Here is a 16,563-nt window from a genome sequence, read left to right on the forward strand (position 1 = left end):
TTTTGAGTAGTCTGTGAGGCAGCACTAGCTAAAAGGGACAGGCTCTGCGACCCGCATGTTGTGGGATGGGTACCTTCCACAGGGCATGTCCTGCCTCAAATCCCAAAAAAGCCCCCGAGGAGAAACAGTGGGTGTTCCTGACTGCAGGCGCAGACCAATCTGGGTTCAAATCCTGACTACCCACATCCTGCCTATGAAATGTATTTATCTCCTTTGAACGTAGGAGATGTAATTCAGGAATAGCGTGTTTCTTTGGTTTCTTTTTTTTTTTTTTTTAAAGATTTTATTTATTTATTTGACAGAGAGAGATTACAGGTAGGCAGAGAGGCTGGCAGAGAGAGAGAGAGAGAGAGAGAGAGAGAGAGAGAAGCAGGCTCCCCGCCGAGCAGAGAGCCCGATGTGGGACTCGATCCCAGGACCCCGAGATCATGACCTGAGCCGAAGGCAGCGGCTTAAACCACTGAGCCACCCAGGCGCCCTCTTTGGTTTCTTTGATTGTTTTCAAATCATGCCGCTTTTAAGTACTGACCACTGGTTTATTATTACTTTTAAATTCCAAAATCAACTTTATTTTTATTTGTTGCCTGTTCCATAAAGCTAATTCTTTATCTCCATTTTTTTTTGGTGGTAAAATTCATAACATAACATAACATAACATAACATAACATAACATAACATAACATAAAATTTACTATCCTAAGTGGCCCCTGGGCGGCTCAGTTGGTTAAGCATCCGCCTTTGGCTCAGGCTCCTGGGATGAAGCCCTGGGGTGGGCTCCCCGCTCCCTACCCTTCCCCCTGCTTGTGTGTGCTCTCTCTCTGTCTCTCAAGTAAATAAATAAAATCTTTTAAAAAAATGTACCATCGTAAGCATTTTAAGCGTACAGTTCAGTGGTTTTAAATATATTCATCTGCGGGGCACCTGGGTGGCTCCGTGGGTTAAGCCTCTGCCTTTGGCTCAAGTAATGATCTCGGGATCCTGGGATCAAGCCCTGCATTGGGCTCTCTGCTCAGCAGGGAGCCTGCTTCCCCCCGGCCGCCTGCCTCTCTGCCTACTTGTGATTTCTGACAAATAAAATCTTAAAAAATATATATATATTCATCTGCACCATCAGCACCATCCACCTTTTCACCTAGTAAATCAGTCATTCTCCACGCCCCTCCCCACCTGCCCCTAATAACCACACTCTTCCTTTTTGTCTGTAGGATTTGGGCTACTCTAAGTAACTCACAGAAGAGGAATAATCATACGGCTTTTGTCTTTTTTTGATTGGCCTATTCGCTTAGCATAATGTCCTCAAGGTTCATCCCTACTGTAGCCTGTGTCGGAATTCCCTTCCTTTTTGAGGCTGAATAATATTCCATTTTGCTTATTCATTTATCTGCTGATGGACATGGATGTCTTCCACGTTACAGATATTCCGACTATAGGTATTTTTGTTGGTGTAATACATTTCTCTGGTATTATTTAATTATTTAAATCTCTGGCATCTTTTGCATCTTGAGATTGTGGTTGATGACCTGATGACTTATTTCATGGTGACCACGTGGCTCAGTTGGAGCGTGTGACTTTTGATCTCAGGATTGTGAGTTCAAGCCTCACATTGGGTGTAGAGATAACTTAAAAATAAAATCTTAAAAAAAATTCTCTGCCAAGAGACTTTCAGGCAGCATTAAAAATTCTAACCAAGCACAGGGTGGCTGCATGGCTCAGTCAGTTAAGCATTTGCCTTTGGTTCAGGTCATGATCCTGGGGTCCTGGGATGAGCCCCGAGTTGGGGCTCAGTGGGGAGTTTTCTTCTCCCTCTCCCTCTGCCCCTCCCCTCTCCCATGCTCACTCTCAAATAAATAAATGAAATCTTAAGGAAAAAATGTATTAAAAAATTCTAGGGATGCTCAGTCTATTTATCTATTATCTATTAAAAAAAAATTCCTGGGTGGCTCAGTCAGTTAAGCATCTGCCTTCTGCTCAGGTCATGACCACAGGGTCATGGGATCAAGTCCCACATCTGGCTCTTTGCTCCACAGGGAGCCTGCTTCTCCCTCTCCCTGCCTCTTCCCCGTTTGTGCTCTCAATCTCTGTCAAATAAATAATAAATAAAAGCTTTTTAAAAATCTAACCAGGCAGAGGTATACTCATGTAGAAAGCATTTTTGTTTCTGTTTCCTGACCTGAGGGCTGACTATATGTGTGTATTTACTTGTAAATATTCATCAGGCTATACAGCTTAGGTACCCCTCTGTAAAAGGTTTAGTAAAAAACAGTAACAATAAAAAGAGATGGGAGTCCATGGAAAGGAACAAAAAGATGTCCAGAAAGCCCTCCCCAGAGTTCTCTAACAAAATATGGCACTATTCAAAATAAAGGCACCCCTGGAAATGAGTAAGCTAGCTTATCTCTTTCTCCAGCAGTTCCTCAAATTGTGTAGGACCAGAGACCTTTCCATAGTGACTGGAAAACTTTGCCCCAAAATATCTCCATGACTCAGTGATGATACCATTGACACGGTGTTTTGCTGGAGTATACTCACAATAACCATTATTTTATGATTTTTTTTCCTTCTGGCTCTGGGAATTGCCAGGGCACATGGGTCAGCGTTCTCTGGGGCTTGTGTGCACTTGGCCTCAAGCAGTGGTGGGGTGGGGTTCCCAGCGCTTGGGTCCAGAAGACTCATCCGGGGGCCAGCACAGCTGGGTCTCGGTCCGCAGGCTTTTCTCTCTATCCAAACGGTCTCTCCAGCTACAGCACACTTCTGACACAGACCAAATAGTAGAATGTCATCTTCAAGGCTCCTGATTCGGGCTTTATTGATTTTATGACTTAATTTGAATGGGTTTTCATCTTTATTAATTTTAGCAGTTTTTAGTTGATGGGAAAAAAACCATTTTATTGATTTTATCAGCTCATAGTCTACTAGACTAACTTACGGGTAACCCGTATATATTTATCAGTGTATGTTTTCACTTGCTGTGATACGGATACATTTTTGTACTTGACTTGTCATTTCACTAACTTCTTTTATGAAGATGGAAGACCGAACACGGAAGACTTACTATGAGGAGTGATACTTCAGAATCAGGCAAACAATATACCCAGGAAAGGGCAGAATCAGCATTTGAACCCAGATCGTCTGCCTTTAGTTGGGAGCGCCTGACCACCACCTGTCCTGCTGGGGGCAGCAGACCCACGTCCTGAAAACCCTCAGAGGCTCCTTGCCCTCCACAAATGGATTCTGATAGGCTTTACAGACACGGAATCTTCCACAGGTGGGTCTTTTATCTCCCCGTGACTGTATAATAAAAATTTTCAAAGTTGAAATAATTACACAGGGACCCTAACTCCTAAGAAGGGCAGTGACAATACCCACATATATTTTTTTAGCCTGATATGCCTTCCCTGTCCCTCCTACCCACCGATTTCCACCCCAGGGCCACCGCTAATCTGCTTTCTGTCACTGTAATCATTCTTTTCTGGGATAGATGGAATATGGAATAAGTGGAATCCTATAATGTGCCAATCGTTAATTGCCTGCCTGACAGTTCCAAGTTGCCAAACTGCGGAGTCTGGCCTTTTAAATATTTTTCCTGTGCCGGCTGACATGTTGAGTCTGTCCAGTAGAGGGAGCCAGAGGAACATTACAGGAAGGTTTTTTTGTTTTGTTTTTTTGGGGGTTTTTTTGGTTCCAGCTTCCAGATTTGGTTCCTTGGTTCCCCCAGGGCAGAAAGCTTCTCAGGCCCCCCTCCTGCAGTAGGCAGGCCTCTCCAGTGCCTGGCAGTCAGAGAGTCAGAGGCACCCCGCAGCCAGCCCCTTGCTGCATCCAGCTCAGGCGGTTTCCTAGAGCCCGGAGTGAGCCCCTTCCTTGTGTACTGCCTTCCCCAGCATTCCAGAGGATGGACTTCTGGCAAGTTCCAGCGGGTGCATTTCCATAAAGTTCAAGGTGCAGCACCAGAGGGACTCCTTTGCCCTTTGTGAGGCTCCTCCAAGAGTGCTCAAACGAGGTCAGGGTCTGGGACTGTCATCTTCCTCAAGCTCTGTTGCTCCTTATGTCTATTTCCATATTCCTTAGCATTCTCTATTTCTAGTGGCTATCTCCCTGCTATAATTAACAATTCTGTATATTTGGGGCACCTGGGTGGCTCAGTGGGTTAAAGCCTCTGCCTTTGGCTCAGGTTGTGATCTTAGGGTCCTGGGATAGAGCCCCACATCAAGCTGTCTGCTCAGTGGGGAGCCTGCTTCCCCCTCTCTCTCTGCCTGCCTCTCTGCCTACTTGTGATCTTTGTCTGTCAAATAAATAAATAAAATCTTTAAGAAAAATAATTCTGTATAGTAAGTATTCTCTCTCCAAATTACTACGTGGTTCTGGTCTCCTGATTGGACTCTGATACATATAATCAAGGCTCCTGTGTCTTCTCTCCTTCTGGGTAATGTCTGTGTGATTCCCGCGCACTGTTGCACTTATCAATCAGGAGTTTGATCCTTTTTAAATTTTTTATTATTTTTTAAAACATTTTTATTTATTTGACAGAGACAGAGAGATCACAAGTACGAAGAGAGAGAGGGGAAGCAGGCTCCCTGCTGAGCAGAGAGCCCGATGTGGGACTTGATCCCAGGACCTTGAGATCATGACCCGAGCCAAAGGCAGGAGCTTAACCTACTGAGCCACCCAGGTGCCCAGGAGTTTGATCCTTTTTATTGCTGAGTACTATTACATTGAACAGGTAAACCACAAGCTGTTTATTCATTCACCACAATGGACACTGGGTTGTTTCCCACTTGGGGCTACCATGAATAAAGCTGTTGGGATGCCTGGGTGGCTCAGTCAGTTAAATGTCTGCCTTCAGCTCAGGTCATGATCTCAGGGTCCTGGGATCGGGGCTCCGTGCCAGGGTTGGGGGGAGCCTGCTTCTCCCTCTCCCTCTGCTTATGTTCTTGCTATGTCAAATAAATAAATAAAATCTAAAAAAATATATAAAACTGCAATGAACATTCGTGTACAAGCTTTTGTGTGGACATATGTTTTCATTTTTTGTGAGTAGGATTGAAATCAATCCTACCTAGGATTGAAATTGTTGGACCATAGAGTAAGTGTATATTTATAAGAAAACACAAAGTAATTTTTTTCAGCACAGTTGTGCCATTTGCCTTCCCATCAACAATGGAGGAGACGTGCCGTTGCCAGCACCCACTATTGTCAACTGTCTTTTTAATTTTTGACAGAATGGCTTGTTTATAATGCCTTCAGGAGAGTTTCCTCTACCTGACATTTTCCCTTATTAATTTTAAGCCTCTGCTCTTGAATTGTGCTGCTGCTGTGGTTTCTAACCTGCAACATATGGGTTACATAAGAATCAGCAGTCAGACAAGATCAAAATTCTTTGCTCTTTAGAATTATTTGCATGTTCAAAGATTGAGTGTGGCTTCCCCTTCAAGCAGGCAGACTGAGCTATTGATAACCAGGGCCTATATTAGCTTTTATTAGTCTCTGTAGAATTGTTTTTTCTTTTTTAAAGATTTTATTTATTTATTTGACAGACAGAGATCACAAGTAGGCAGAAAGGCAGGGGGGGTGGGGGGCGGGGTGGGAGAGGGGAAAGCAGACTCCCTGCTGAGCAGAGAGCCAGATGCCGGGCTCTATCTCAGCACCGGGGATCATGACCTGAGCTGAACGAAGGCAGAGGCTTAACCCACTGAGCCACTCAGGTGCCCCTTAGGTAGATTTTTAAAAATTTTTAAATTTATTTCAGAGAGAGAACACAGGCAGGCAAGCATGAACAGGGGGAGGGGCACTGGGAGAGGAAGAAGCAGACACCCCACTGGGCTGAACTGGGGCTCAATCTCACAACCCCGAGATCACGACCTGAGCTGAGATCAAGAGTCTGGCACTCAATGGACTGAGCCACCCAGGTGCCCCAGTTTGGGGTAAATTTTTTTTTTTTTTTAAACCATCCCTGCTGGATGAATGTAGCTCTGGGGTAGCTTAGCCTGGCAACCAGAACAAGGGCTGGGTTTGAGCCCTCACTCACACCACTAGCCCTGGCTGGCCTCATAATAACAGTCATATTGTGCCTGGTCCTGTGTTAGAGGCTCTGTCAATAGCATCCCAGGAATACCAAGTTCAAATGCTGACGACAGACAGGCAATCCTAAATGAGGCCACTGAGTGGAAGAAAACAGGGAGTGGTGGAAGCCGGCAAATCAGAGGGTGCAGCGCGCCTGAAGGCTGTGCCAATACTCGCTCTGGCGAATTTACCACCAAGTAGGAAGATGGGCCCACTTTGGCCACATCTTGCAGTTTTTCAATAGAAACTGGAAATCCCGGTTTTTATGTGATTCACCCAGCTTTTCAATATTAGCAATGCATAAAAGAAGAAAAATGAAAGCACAGTATGGCCCAGAGAAGACCGATCTGCAGACTCAGGAACTGAATGAGTGTGGCCATTTTTCTGTCTTATCCCAACGGGTCTACATACCATGAGGAAACTGAGGCCCAGGGAGGCAAAATGACTCACATAAAGCCACACAGAAGTCAGAAGTGGGGTGGGGATTGGAATCTGGGTAGTCTGATCTCCCTCTCAAAGGGTATCCTCTCTAGGGACAGCAAAGGCATAAAAAACAAAGTGAACAGAAGGGAGCCCATCAACCAGAAAGAAATGTCACTAGATTTCAGAAAGACAGAAAGCAGACAGAAGTGTCGGGGCTAGGACTGAACTAAAAGTGGGGAAAAGGAAGCCTCAAGGACCTCCAGAGGCTTTGGACCCACAGTCAGGGGTCCCAAGGCAGGGGGTGGGCAGGCTGGGGTAGGCATTCAGGTCAGGAGTGAGAGGGCAGAGTGAGGACAGAGGTTAGTCCATCTTTGAAAAAAAACTGTGCCTTGGGGATCCCTGCACCCTCTCCTCCCACTTTCATGTTTTGCCACACAGATCTCAGGCTGCCCAACATTCACACCCAAGAAAAACAAAACCATACGGGATGACAGTTCTCTAAAGGAACTAGATGAAGCCTCTGAGATGTGCCCAGGCTGCTGGTGTCCCTGAGTATAGCCCTTCCCATCTTGGCACCTGGGACTGAGCTCCCAGCAGAGAGTGGCTTCCTCCATGCTAACACTAATAAGAGCTGTCTCAAAACATAGAGTTCTCAGTCATCTGTTCAACTGGACAAAGAGGTCAGTGGGAAATCAGGACTATATTTATAACAGCCCCAAATTTCATACCAGTTACTTAAAAAAAAAAATTTGTTGTTGTTGTTTTGTTAAGTAATCTCTACATCCAATGCGGAGCTTGAACTCACAACCCCAAGATCAAGAGTCACATGCTCTACCACCTGAACCAGCCAGGTGCCCCGTCATACCAGTGACTTTGAAAAAGCCCCTTGTTTGTCTGAAAATGTGATTGGACAAGCAAGGATCACCAGATGCTTGAAGAAAACGAGCAGCCTGAGAGAGAAGTATTACGGTAAACAGGCAGAACTATAGTGAACCCCAGAGGAAAGACAGCAGTTCAGAGGGCCAAAGGAAGACATAAGGTAATTAGTACACGAGGCTGGCTTTAGGCTTCACAGGGATGTGACCTACACAGTCAACCATGGCTTTGCACTGCAGGGGTTCCTTGCCTGCTGTAATGCTCTGCTGTTGTCAATGAAATATTTTCTTTTTTTTTTTTAAAGGTTTTTTTTTTTTTTTTTAAAGATTTTATTTATTTCTTTGACAGAGAGAGATCACAAGCAGGCAAGAGGCAGACAGAGAGAGAGGAAGGGAAGCAGGCTCCCTGCTGAGCAGAGAGCCAGATGCGGGACTCGATCCCAGGACCCTGAGATCATGACCTGAGCCGAAGGCAGCGGCTTAACCCACTGAGCCACCCAGGCGCCCCGTCAATGAAATATTTTCAATCGTTTTTAAACAAGGGGCCCACATATGCATTTTGCACTGGGCCCTGCAAATTATGTAGCTGGCCCTGAATATACTTAGATTAGAGAAGATATTCAAAACACAGTAAGAACAGGATATTATAAAAGGAAGAATGTCTTCTAGAAGAAAAAAATTTCCCAAAAATAGATTGGATAAGTTAGAAACAGGGAAAATACTCTCTCTCTCTCTCTCTTTTTTGAAAATACTTTTCTCGAAAGGGAAAAACTAAAGGGTTGCCTGGCTGGTTCAGTGAGTAGAGCATGCAACTCTCAATCTTAGGGTGGTGAGTTCGGACACCACATTTGGTATAGAGATTACTTTAAAAAAAAAAAAAAAAAAAAAAAAAAAAAAAAAAGGAAAAATTAAAGCTATGACAAACTGCAGGAAAAACAAAAAACTGCTTAAGAAAGTCATGGTCTGGGGCACCTGGGTGGCTCAGTGGGTTAAAGCCTCTGCCTTCGGCTCAGGTCATGATCTCAGGGTCCTGGGATCAAGCCCCACGTTGGGCTCTCTGCTCAGCGGGGGGCCTGCTTCCTCCTCTCTCTGCCTGCCTCTCTGCCTACTTGTGATCTCTGTCTCTCAAATAAATAAAATCTTCAAAAAAAAAAAAAAAAAGAAAAGAAAAAGAAAGTCATGGTCCAAATATGCTATACACTAATTGTATCCATGTTATGTTCGTTTGATAAAGTGCAAGAAAAAAAGAATCTCTTTGACCTAGAAGCTAGGGGTGTTCACCTTAGATAGAACTGTTTATTGATTTTCAGGAGAAAAAGATTGTATCTATGTATATAAATATACCAGACATATAACATTGCGTAAATTTAAGGTGTATGTGTTGATTTGATACATTTATATACTGCAGTGTGATTACCACTTCAGCAGTAGCTAACACCTCTAATCATGTCACTTAATTATCATTTCTTTTTTGTGGTAAGAACATTTAAGATCCAGTCTCTTAGCATAAAGATTGTCTTCTCAACATAGGTGCTAGGAAATCTGCATGGAAAAAGATGAGTTTAGGCATCTACCTCATACCATATACAAATAACTCAAAATAAGCCATACACCTGAATGCAAGAGTTAAAACCATAACATTTTTAGAAGAAAATAGGGGGAAAAATCTCATGACCTTGGTTAAGCAAAGACTTCTTAGCTATGAGCCCAAAAGTGTGATCCATATAAGGAAAAAACTGATTAATAAAACATCTCCAAAATTGAAAACTTTTACACTTCAAAAGGCACCATTGAGAAAATGGAAAGAGAAGCTATAGATTGGCAGACTATGCCTTCAAATTATATACCTGATAAAGGACTCATATCCACAATATATAAAGAACACTTAAAATTCAACAGTAAGACAAACAAACCAATTTAAAAATAGACAAAAAATCTGAAGAGACATTTTGCCAAAGATAAACGTATGACTAACAAGCACATGAAAAGATGCTCAATGTCATTAGTCATCAAGGAAATGCAAATTAAAATCACAATGAGATACCATCTCATGCCCACCAGAATGGCTATTGTTCAAAAGATTGGCAAGTACCTGGAGAAACCGGAGCCACCACATGTCGTTGGTTGGAATGTAAAATGGTACAACCACTTTGGAAAACAGCGGGGGCAGATTCTTTAAAAAGCGAACATTAAAAAAAAGGTTAAACATAAGCTTCCCATGAAACCCAGCAATTCTACCATTATACTGCCTACCTAGGGGAAGCAAAAACACACGTCCACACAAAGACTTGTGCATACGTTCATAGCAGCATTATCTACTGGAAACGATCCAAAGGTTCATCAACTGATGAATGGATAAACAAAATGTGGTCCATCCACACAATGGAACACTGGTCAGCAAGAAGAAGAATGGAGTTCTGGTACACGCAACAACATGAATGAACCCCCAGACAGCATGCTAAATGAAAAAAGCCCGACCCAAAGAGCCAATACATACTGTATGATGTATTTATATGAACTGTCCAAAAATGACATACCTAAAGTTACAGAAAGATTAGTAGTTGCCTGGGGCTGGGCTTGGGAACAGGGAAATGACCACAAATAGGCACAGGGGATATTTTGGAGGTGACAGAAACGCTTTAAAACTGGCAATGGCTGCACAGCCCTGTAAATTCACTAAAAATCACCGAATTGTACACTTTAAAGGGCTGACTTTCATGGTATGTAAATTACATCTCACTAAAGCTGTCACAAAAACCCTGGAAACTCGACAGTGAAAGCCTATAAGACTTAAATATGGTAACAGAACAGACTGTAGACGTTATCAACCTTGACACTGTGAAAATAAATGTACAAGTAACAAAAGATGGGAAATGAAGGTGGGGGGCGGGGGAGACCGAGATGCTTGGCTCACCTCCTTCCCATCCTGGGAATCAAAAGTTGCCAGAATAAAAAAGTTAGAAGTGAAGCATAAAATTTGAAGTTACAAAGGTCAATCGCAAATAATCTTTAAAATGTAGAATTGTTCAAAATTGGTGGCGGGGTGAAGGCTAGGTACAGTCTCTCATGGCTCACACTAATAGCTGATTCTGGATCCTTTTCTCCACTTCTCTACCCCTATTTATTTATTTATTCTTCTCTACCCCCATTTCTTTCTTTCTTTCTTTTTTTTTTTTAAGATCTTATTTATTTACTTGACAGACAGAAATTACAAGTAGGCAGAGAGGCAGGCAGAGAGAGAAAAGAGGAAGCAGGCTCTCCACGGAACAGAGAGCCTGATGTGGGGCTTGATCCCAGGACCCTGGGATCATGACCTGAGCTGAAGGCAGAGGCTTTAACCCACTGAGCCACCCAGTTTGCCCTCTGCCCCATTTCATTATTACCCCTTCCATGACCCAAGTGCCGTCTGGGTCAAGGCCATGCATAAAGCGGGAAGTAAATTTCCTTTGGCTTTTTGGTAATATATATATATATATATATTTTTTTTTTTTTTTAAAGATTTTATTTTTATTTATTTGACAGACAGGTCACAAGTAGGCAGAGAGGGAGGCAGAGGGGGCGGGGGAAACAGGCTCCCCACTGATCCCAGAACCCTGGGATCATGACCTGAGCCGAAGGCAGAGGCTTTAACACACTGAGCCACCCAGGCGCCCTGGCTTTTTGGTATATTTTAACTTAAATGCAATGAACATCACGTGTCATAAAGAATATGCTATTTTTAAAAACACCAACCAACTGACCGACCGACTAGTGCAGACTGTCACCATAATTTACTTAAAATGCAATCAGTGAGAACTCACCTATGGTCCTGATGGGAGGATACATTGGTCTAGCCACGGTGGAAACTAGATGGGCATTTTTTTACTGAAGTTGAAAATGCGCCTGTCCCATGACCCAGCAATTTGACCCCAGAGGCAGCAAACACACACTAGAATATTCATGACACGACTGTTTCTAATACCTCCACTCTGGAAAGGACCCAGACGCCCATCCACTGTAGGATGGAGAGGTAAAGTAAGGGAGTCACAGAACGGTACGTGACGTAGCAATAAACAGGAGTTAACGACAAACACTCGCAACGATATGGATGAGCTTCCAAAGGTTCATTTGGGGTGAGAGACCCCAGACGCGACCAGGCACCCAAGGTGTGAGTTCTAGCACAACCAGACAGCCTGAGTTGCCTGGGGCAGTCCCTGTCTACCGCAAATATTGTCCCAGGGTCATTAGGGTAATTAGTGACCCCTATTGCTTCCAAAATTTCCTGGCTTGAATGGTAAATTACTCAACACTAACGGCACTACCTTTAGAAAGTTCACAAAACAGGCTAATCGAATCAAATATTGTTTATAGACGTACACACAAGTGCTAAAACCATAGACAGAAGAGCAAAATAGCAAAATGAGTATTATAGAAGTCAGGGTAGTGGTCCCCTCCCACGGGAGGGAGAAGGCTATTAACCAGAGGCACCCGGGGAAGCTTCCGGGGGCTAACAATGTCCTTGCGGTTGACCTGGGCCCCGGTTACATATTTCACAATGTGCAGATGTACACAGATGTATGCATCTGTTTTATATACTTTCCTGTTCGGATGGATGTTCTATTTCATAATTTAAAAAATATTAATGCTGTCGATAAACACCACCGATGTTACTGAACCCAAGAAGGAAACGGTCTCATTGCATCTCAGCACAAATTACAATTCACGTTTGCCAAGGGCTTTCTTTGTGCAAGGCACTTTGGAAAATTCTTTCTGTGCATCATCTCATTCATTCCCAGGAGGCAGCAGTGATATTTCTGGGAGAGAAGGCATCACAAGGCGAGCAAGGGACATTGCTTTTGGGAATTGCTGGTGACAGGCCATGAGGGAGGGTGGAGGACTGGGGGGAGGTGAACGTTGCAGCTTCTCTATGGTCAGTCAGCCCTGGCTCAGCCCCACCGCAAACTCCTGTTCATGACCTTGGGGAAATGGCCTTCCCTCTCTGAGTAGAATTTCCTCTCCATAAAATGAGAAATGGGCAGGTACCCATCCCCTCTCTCCAGGGCCAAAAATTCTGAAAACCAGAAGTCGTTCCCAGACCCCTTCGGTGGCAGAAAGAAGTCAAACTGATGTGAGATTTGATTATCTCACTGAGTGTGAACATGCATTTCACTGAAGAAAATACCAGTGTGTTTGATTACGGCGCTCCCCAGTCCCACCACGGGTCTTCTGTAACATTCAGAATGGGTTCCCCAGAGCTTGCCTCCCATTCAGAAAGTCTAACATCCAGGCCCCAAAGTTTTAGATCAGATACTGCGGACTTCGAATAATTCCCACCTCTTTGTGGTTACGGGTAAATTAAGCACAATCAAGGCCTGGCCCCAGACATCATTACTATGTTTGTAGATCATGCCCAGCTGTGGGACTGGAGTGTGCCCCTCACCTCTCTATCAGAATCATGACGTCACTGAAACCCAGCTACAGGAATGGGGGCTCAGGGGACCTGTGCCTAGGAAGTCAGGACCAAACACTGCTGGGCAAAAAATGACCAATGTCAAGATCAGAGCCATTGGGTGAATTTTAAAAAGGAAAAAGAAATGCCAAGTTCAAAATCTATCTCAGGGCACCTGGCTGGTTCGGTCAGCAAAGTGCTTAGTTTTGATCTCAGGTCTCGATCCCAGAGTTCTGAGTTCAAGTTCCGTCTTAGGCACGGAGACTACTTTAAAAAAAAAAAAAAAATCTATCTCTAGATTAAAAGAATAGAAGGAAGGGCCCAGCTGTAGTTATGATGTTAGCATCACACACTATGATAGTTAAGAAAAATCCTTCACTAATAGATGTAGTTAACTGCCCACGACTGCTCTACACACAAGCGAGGGCTTTACAAAATCTCACAGAAATATCACGAACAGCTCCAAGAGGGAGATGCCATTTTTCAGCTGGGGAAACTGAGGTTTGCGGAGGAGAGTCACAGACCCAAGGTCACGTGACACGCGAGCAGCAGAGCTGGGATGTGAACCTGGGTGTGCAGGATTCCAGAGTTCCTGCTGTATGTATGTCTTGATCCCCTTCTTAGTTTCTTTCTTTCTTTCTTTCTTTTTTTTTTTAAGATTTTATTTACTTATTTGACAGAGATCACAAGCAAGCAGAGAGGCAGGCAGAGAGAGAGGGGGGAAGCAGGCTCCCTGCTGAGTAAAGACGATGCGGGGGCTCCATCCCAGGACCCTGGGACCTGAGCTGAGGACAGAGGCTCTAACCCACTGAGCCACCCAGGCGCACCCCCCCTTTCTTAGTTTCTACCTTCGCTTATTTTCCCCAAATTTTACCATAAAAGTTTCATCACACGTTAAAGTTGAAAGAATGGTAAAATGGATATCTCCGTATATTCCAGGTTTTGCCATATTTGCTTTCTGTCCTTTGATGAATTCATAAATACCTCAAGGTGCATCTTCTAAGAGAGTAGGGGGTAGGGGCTCCTGGGTGGCTCAGTTGGTTAAGTGCCTGCTTTTGGCTCAGGTCATGATCTCAGGATCCAGGAATCAAGCCCTGCACTGGGCTCCCTCCTCAGCAGGGAGCCTGCTTCTCCCTCTCCCTCTGACTGCTTGTGCTCTCTCTCTCTGTCAAATACATAAATAAAAAATCTTAAAAAAAAAAAAAAAGGAGTAATGAGCGCTGGGTGTTATAAGCAAATGAAAAGTCACTAAATTCTAGCCCTGAAACTAATAATACACTATATGTTAACTAAATTGAATCTAAATAAAAAATTTATAAAAAAAGAAAGAATGGGGGCACTATAGGTCTACACTACCACTTAACACCATTTCTTTTCTTTTTTTTTTTTTTAAGATTTTATTTATTTATTTGACAGAGATTACAAGTAGGCAGAGAGGTAGGCAGAGAGAGAGGAGGAAGCAGGCTCCCCGCCAAGCAGAGAGCCTGATATGGGGCTCCTGGGGCTAGATCCCAGGACCCTGGGATTATGGCCTGAGCTGAAGGCAGAGGCTTTAACCCACTGAGCCACCCAGGCACCCCAGTACAAAGAAATCCATTCTGTTATCTAATATTCAGTCCATGAACAACTTCCCCCATTGTCTCATAAAGGTCTTTTCTAGCTTTTTCTGACAAAATTAGGGACTCACACACTGCAAAGGGTAGTCATGTCTCCCTAACCCTTTTATATCTAAAACACTGATCTTTCCATTTTCTTAAAGAGGCAGTACTTCTATAACAGAAAAAAAAAAAAAAAAAGGTAGACTCATTTCTATTTATTTGTGAACCACATATATGACTCCATTGGGTGAAAAAATTAGTCTTTAAATAAATATAAAAACTTTATTAAAAAAAATTATTAAAGCCAATTCCTCAGCCAGGCCTCACAAAATGGGTAGTCAAAAGATCCCATAAATTTTTAAAGCAACAACAAAAATTTAATGCAATAAGAAACATGTTTAAAAAGGTGGGTTTTGTTTGTTTGTTTGATGTTACAAAAGCAGCCAACACAGAAACAACAAGGAATGTGTGATTATCCAGGGCCGAGGGAAACGTGGGCACTAGGAAAGCTGTCTCCCATCTATTTTTAGTAAGGGATTACTGGACATTGTCTAAAAGTTGACAAAGTAAGAAATCAGCCCAGAATTTGCTTTAAAGATGTAAGGAACTACCAGAGGAATAAAAAGGAGCAAAGGTTTAAAAAAACGCACCACAGATCACAATTACTTTGGCCATTTCTGAAAAGTCATTTAATCCCATAAAATTTTAACCGACTGTGGGGCGCGGGGGAGCTGCTGTTTTCAGGGCTTTGCTTGATGCGAAGCTTCGTCTGCCTTATTCGTCTTTTGTTCTTATGTCATACCTAGGCACTTAAAAAAATTATTTATTTTAAAAGTAGGTTTCTAATACCGCAATCTTTCCAGATTGTTCGTTACTAGACGCTAAGCTGAAGGATCCAGATAGAAAGAACAGGACACAGAGCGTCACAAGATACTGCTCAACACTTGGAAAAGTTAACTTAGTAGAACAAAACTTAAATTGGGAAGAGCGGCCGCAGCTAAAAACAAACTTGCTAAATCAAGAAACGGTGTTCGGAGGCTTCTGATTCACGGATTCTGCGAAGGGGCCGCCAGCCAGAAGAGACAGAAACCAGAACTGGTAAAAAGTGGTCTGGCCTTTTCGCTGGCTGCTGTGCACACGTGTTGATCGGGTACGGTTTTTTTTGGGGGGGGGGTTATCCCAGGGTGGCCTCCGCCGAGAAGCAACGGGGTGCCACGCGTGGGCGTCAGAGGACCCGTCTAAAAGCAAAGCCTTTTCCGTACCACCTGGGGCTTTTCAAACGTGTGCTTGACTCTGGACTTAAAGGGGCGCAGCTGGCTGGCGGAGCCTGGGACCCGGGGAGGACCCGGGGAGGGGGTCTGGGGCACGGGACTCCCGGGGACCTGCCCCTCCCGGCAGGGTCTAGGGCGGAAGTGAGTGGGGACCGGACACGTGTCCCGACCTGCGTCCCTACCTGTCCCGGCGCTCACCTGGCGGCCAGCTCGGAGGCGGCGGCGGGCTAAGCTCCCTTTCCCCACCCAGCTCTGGGAGGCAGTCAGGGGGCTCCCTGGGATCGGCCCCGCCCAAGGAGCCCCGGGACCGGCGGTCTGGGCAGTCGGTCCTCTGCGGGGGCGGGGGGCTGACGACCGGAGGCGGACGCGTGGGCCGGCGGCTGGGAGATCCGCCGGCAGGCGGCTGCGGCGGGCGGGAGGGAGGCAGGGGCGGTATCCACGAGGCTGCCGGCGCCGGGGGAGGGCCCAGCTGCCGCGAGGCCGGCGGGGAGGAGACGCAGCCCCCGCGCTCTGGGAGCCAGGGGCCCGCCCCTGGGAGAGCCTACACTTGGCCCACGTGGGCACCTGCTGCCGGGCGCCCTGTGAACTGGCACCCCATCCCCGTGCCCACCCCATCCACCTCCGCGGGGTGAGGTCCACCTCCCCGAGAGCGTCCGCCGTGGGCCTCGTTCCAGCCGCCTCCTCCCCCCAAATCTTGGTTCTTTCTCGTGCCGGCCTCCTGCCTGCAGCCGCCTCCGCCATTGGAAACGTCTCTCCCGCCATCTGGCCAGTGCTGTAAATGGCATAGCTGTGACTCCGACCCTGGGCCCGGTTTGCAACTCTGGATCAAGTGCCTATCCACAGAGATGCTCTCGCATTGCGCTGTGTCCCCAGCAGAGAGAGTCTCAGAAGCCCAGGTCGGCTCTTAAGGG

The 16,563-nt window shown here is 45.1% G+C and overlaps 1 protein-coding gene across 2 annotated transcripts in view; it reads right to left on the bottom strand.

The window, feature by feature from the left end:
- FBXO17 (F-box protein 17) overlaps nucleotides 1–16,115 on the bottom strand; it is a 29,963-nt gene extending 13,848 nt beyond the window's left edge. The window contains exon 1 of one of the 2 annotated variants that reach the window (XM_004776203.3): nucleotides 15,835–16,115. The gene's annotated coding sequence lies outside the window, so the exon portion shown is untranslated. The remainder of the gene's footprint in view (nucleotides 1–15,834) is intronic. The other variant, XM_004776201.3, reaches the window with a different exon arrangement.
- Between the last annotated feature and the right edge of the window lie 448 nt (nucleotides 16,116–16,563).

This window comes from Mustela putorius, unplaced genomic scaffold (assembly GCF_011764305.1).
Source record: "Mustela putorius furo isolate JIRA1106 unplaced genomic scaffold, ASM1176430v1.1 tig00000196_pilon_pilon_pilon, whole genome shotgun sequence".
Lineage (NCBI taxonomy): Eukaryota > Metazoa > Chordata > Mammalia > Carnivora > Mustelidae > Mustela > Mustela putorius.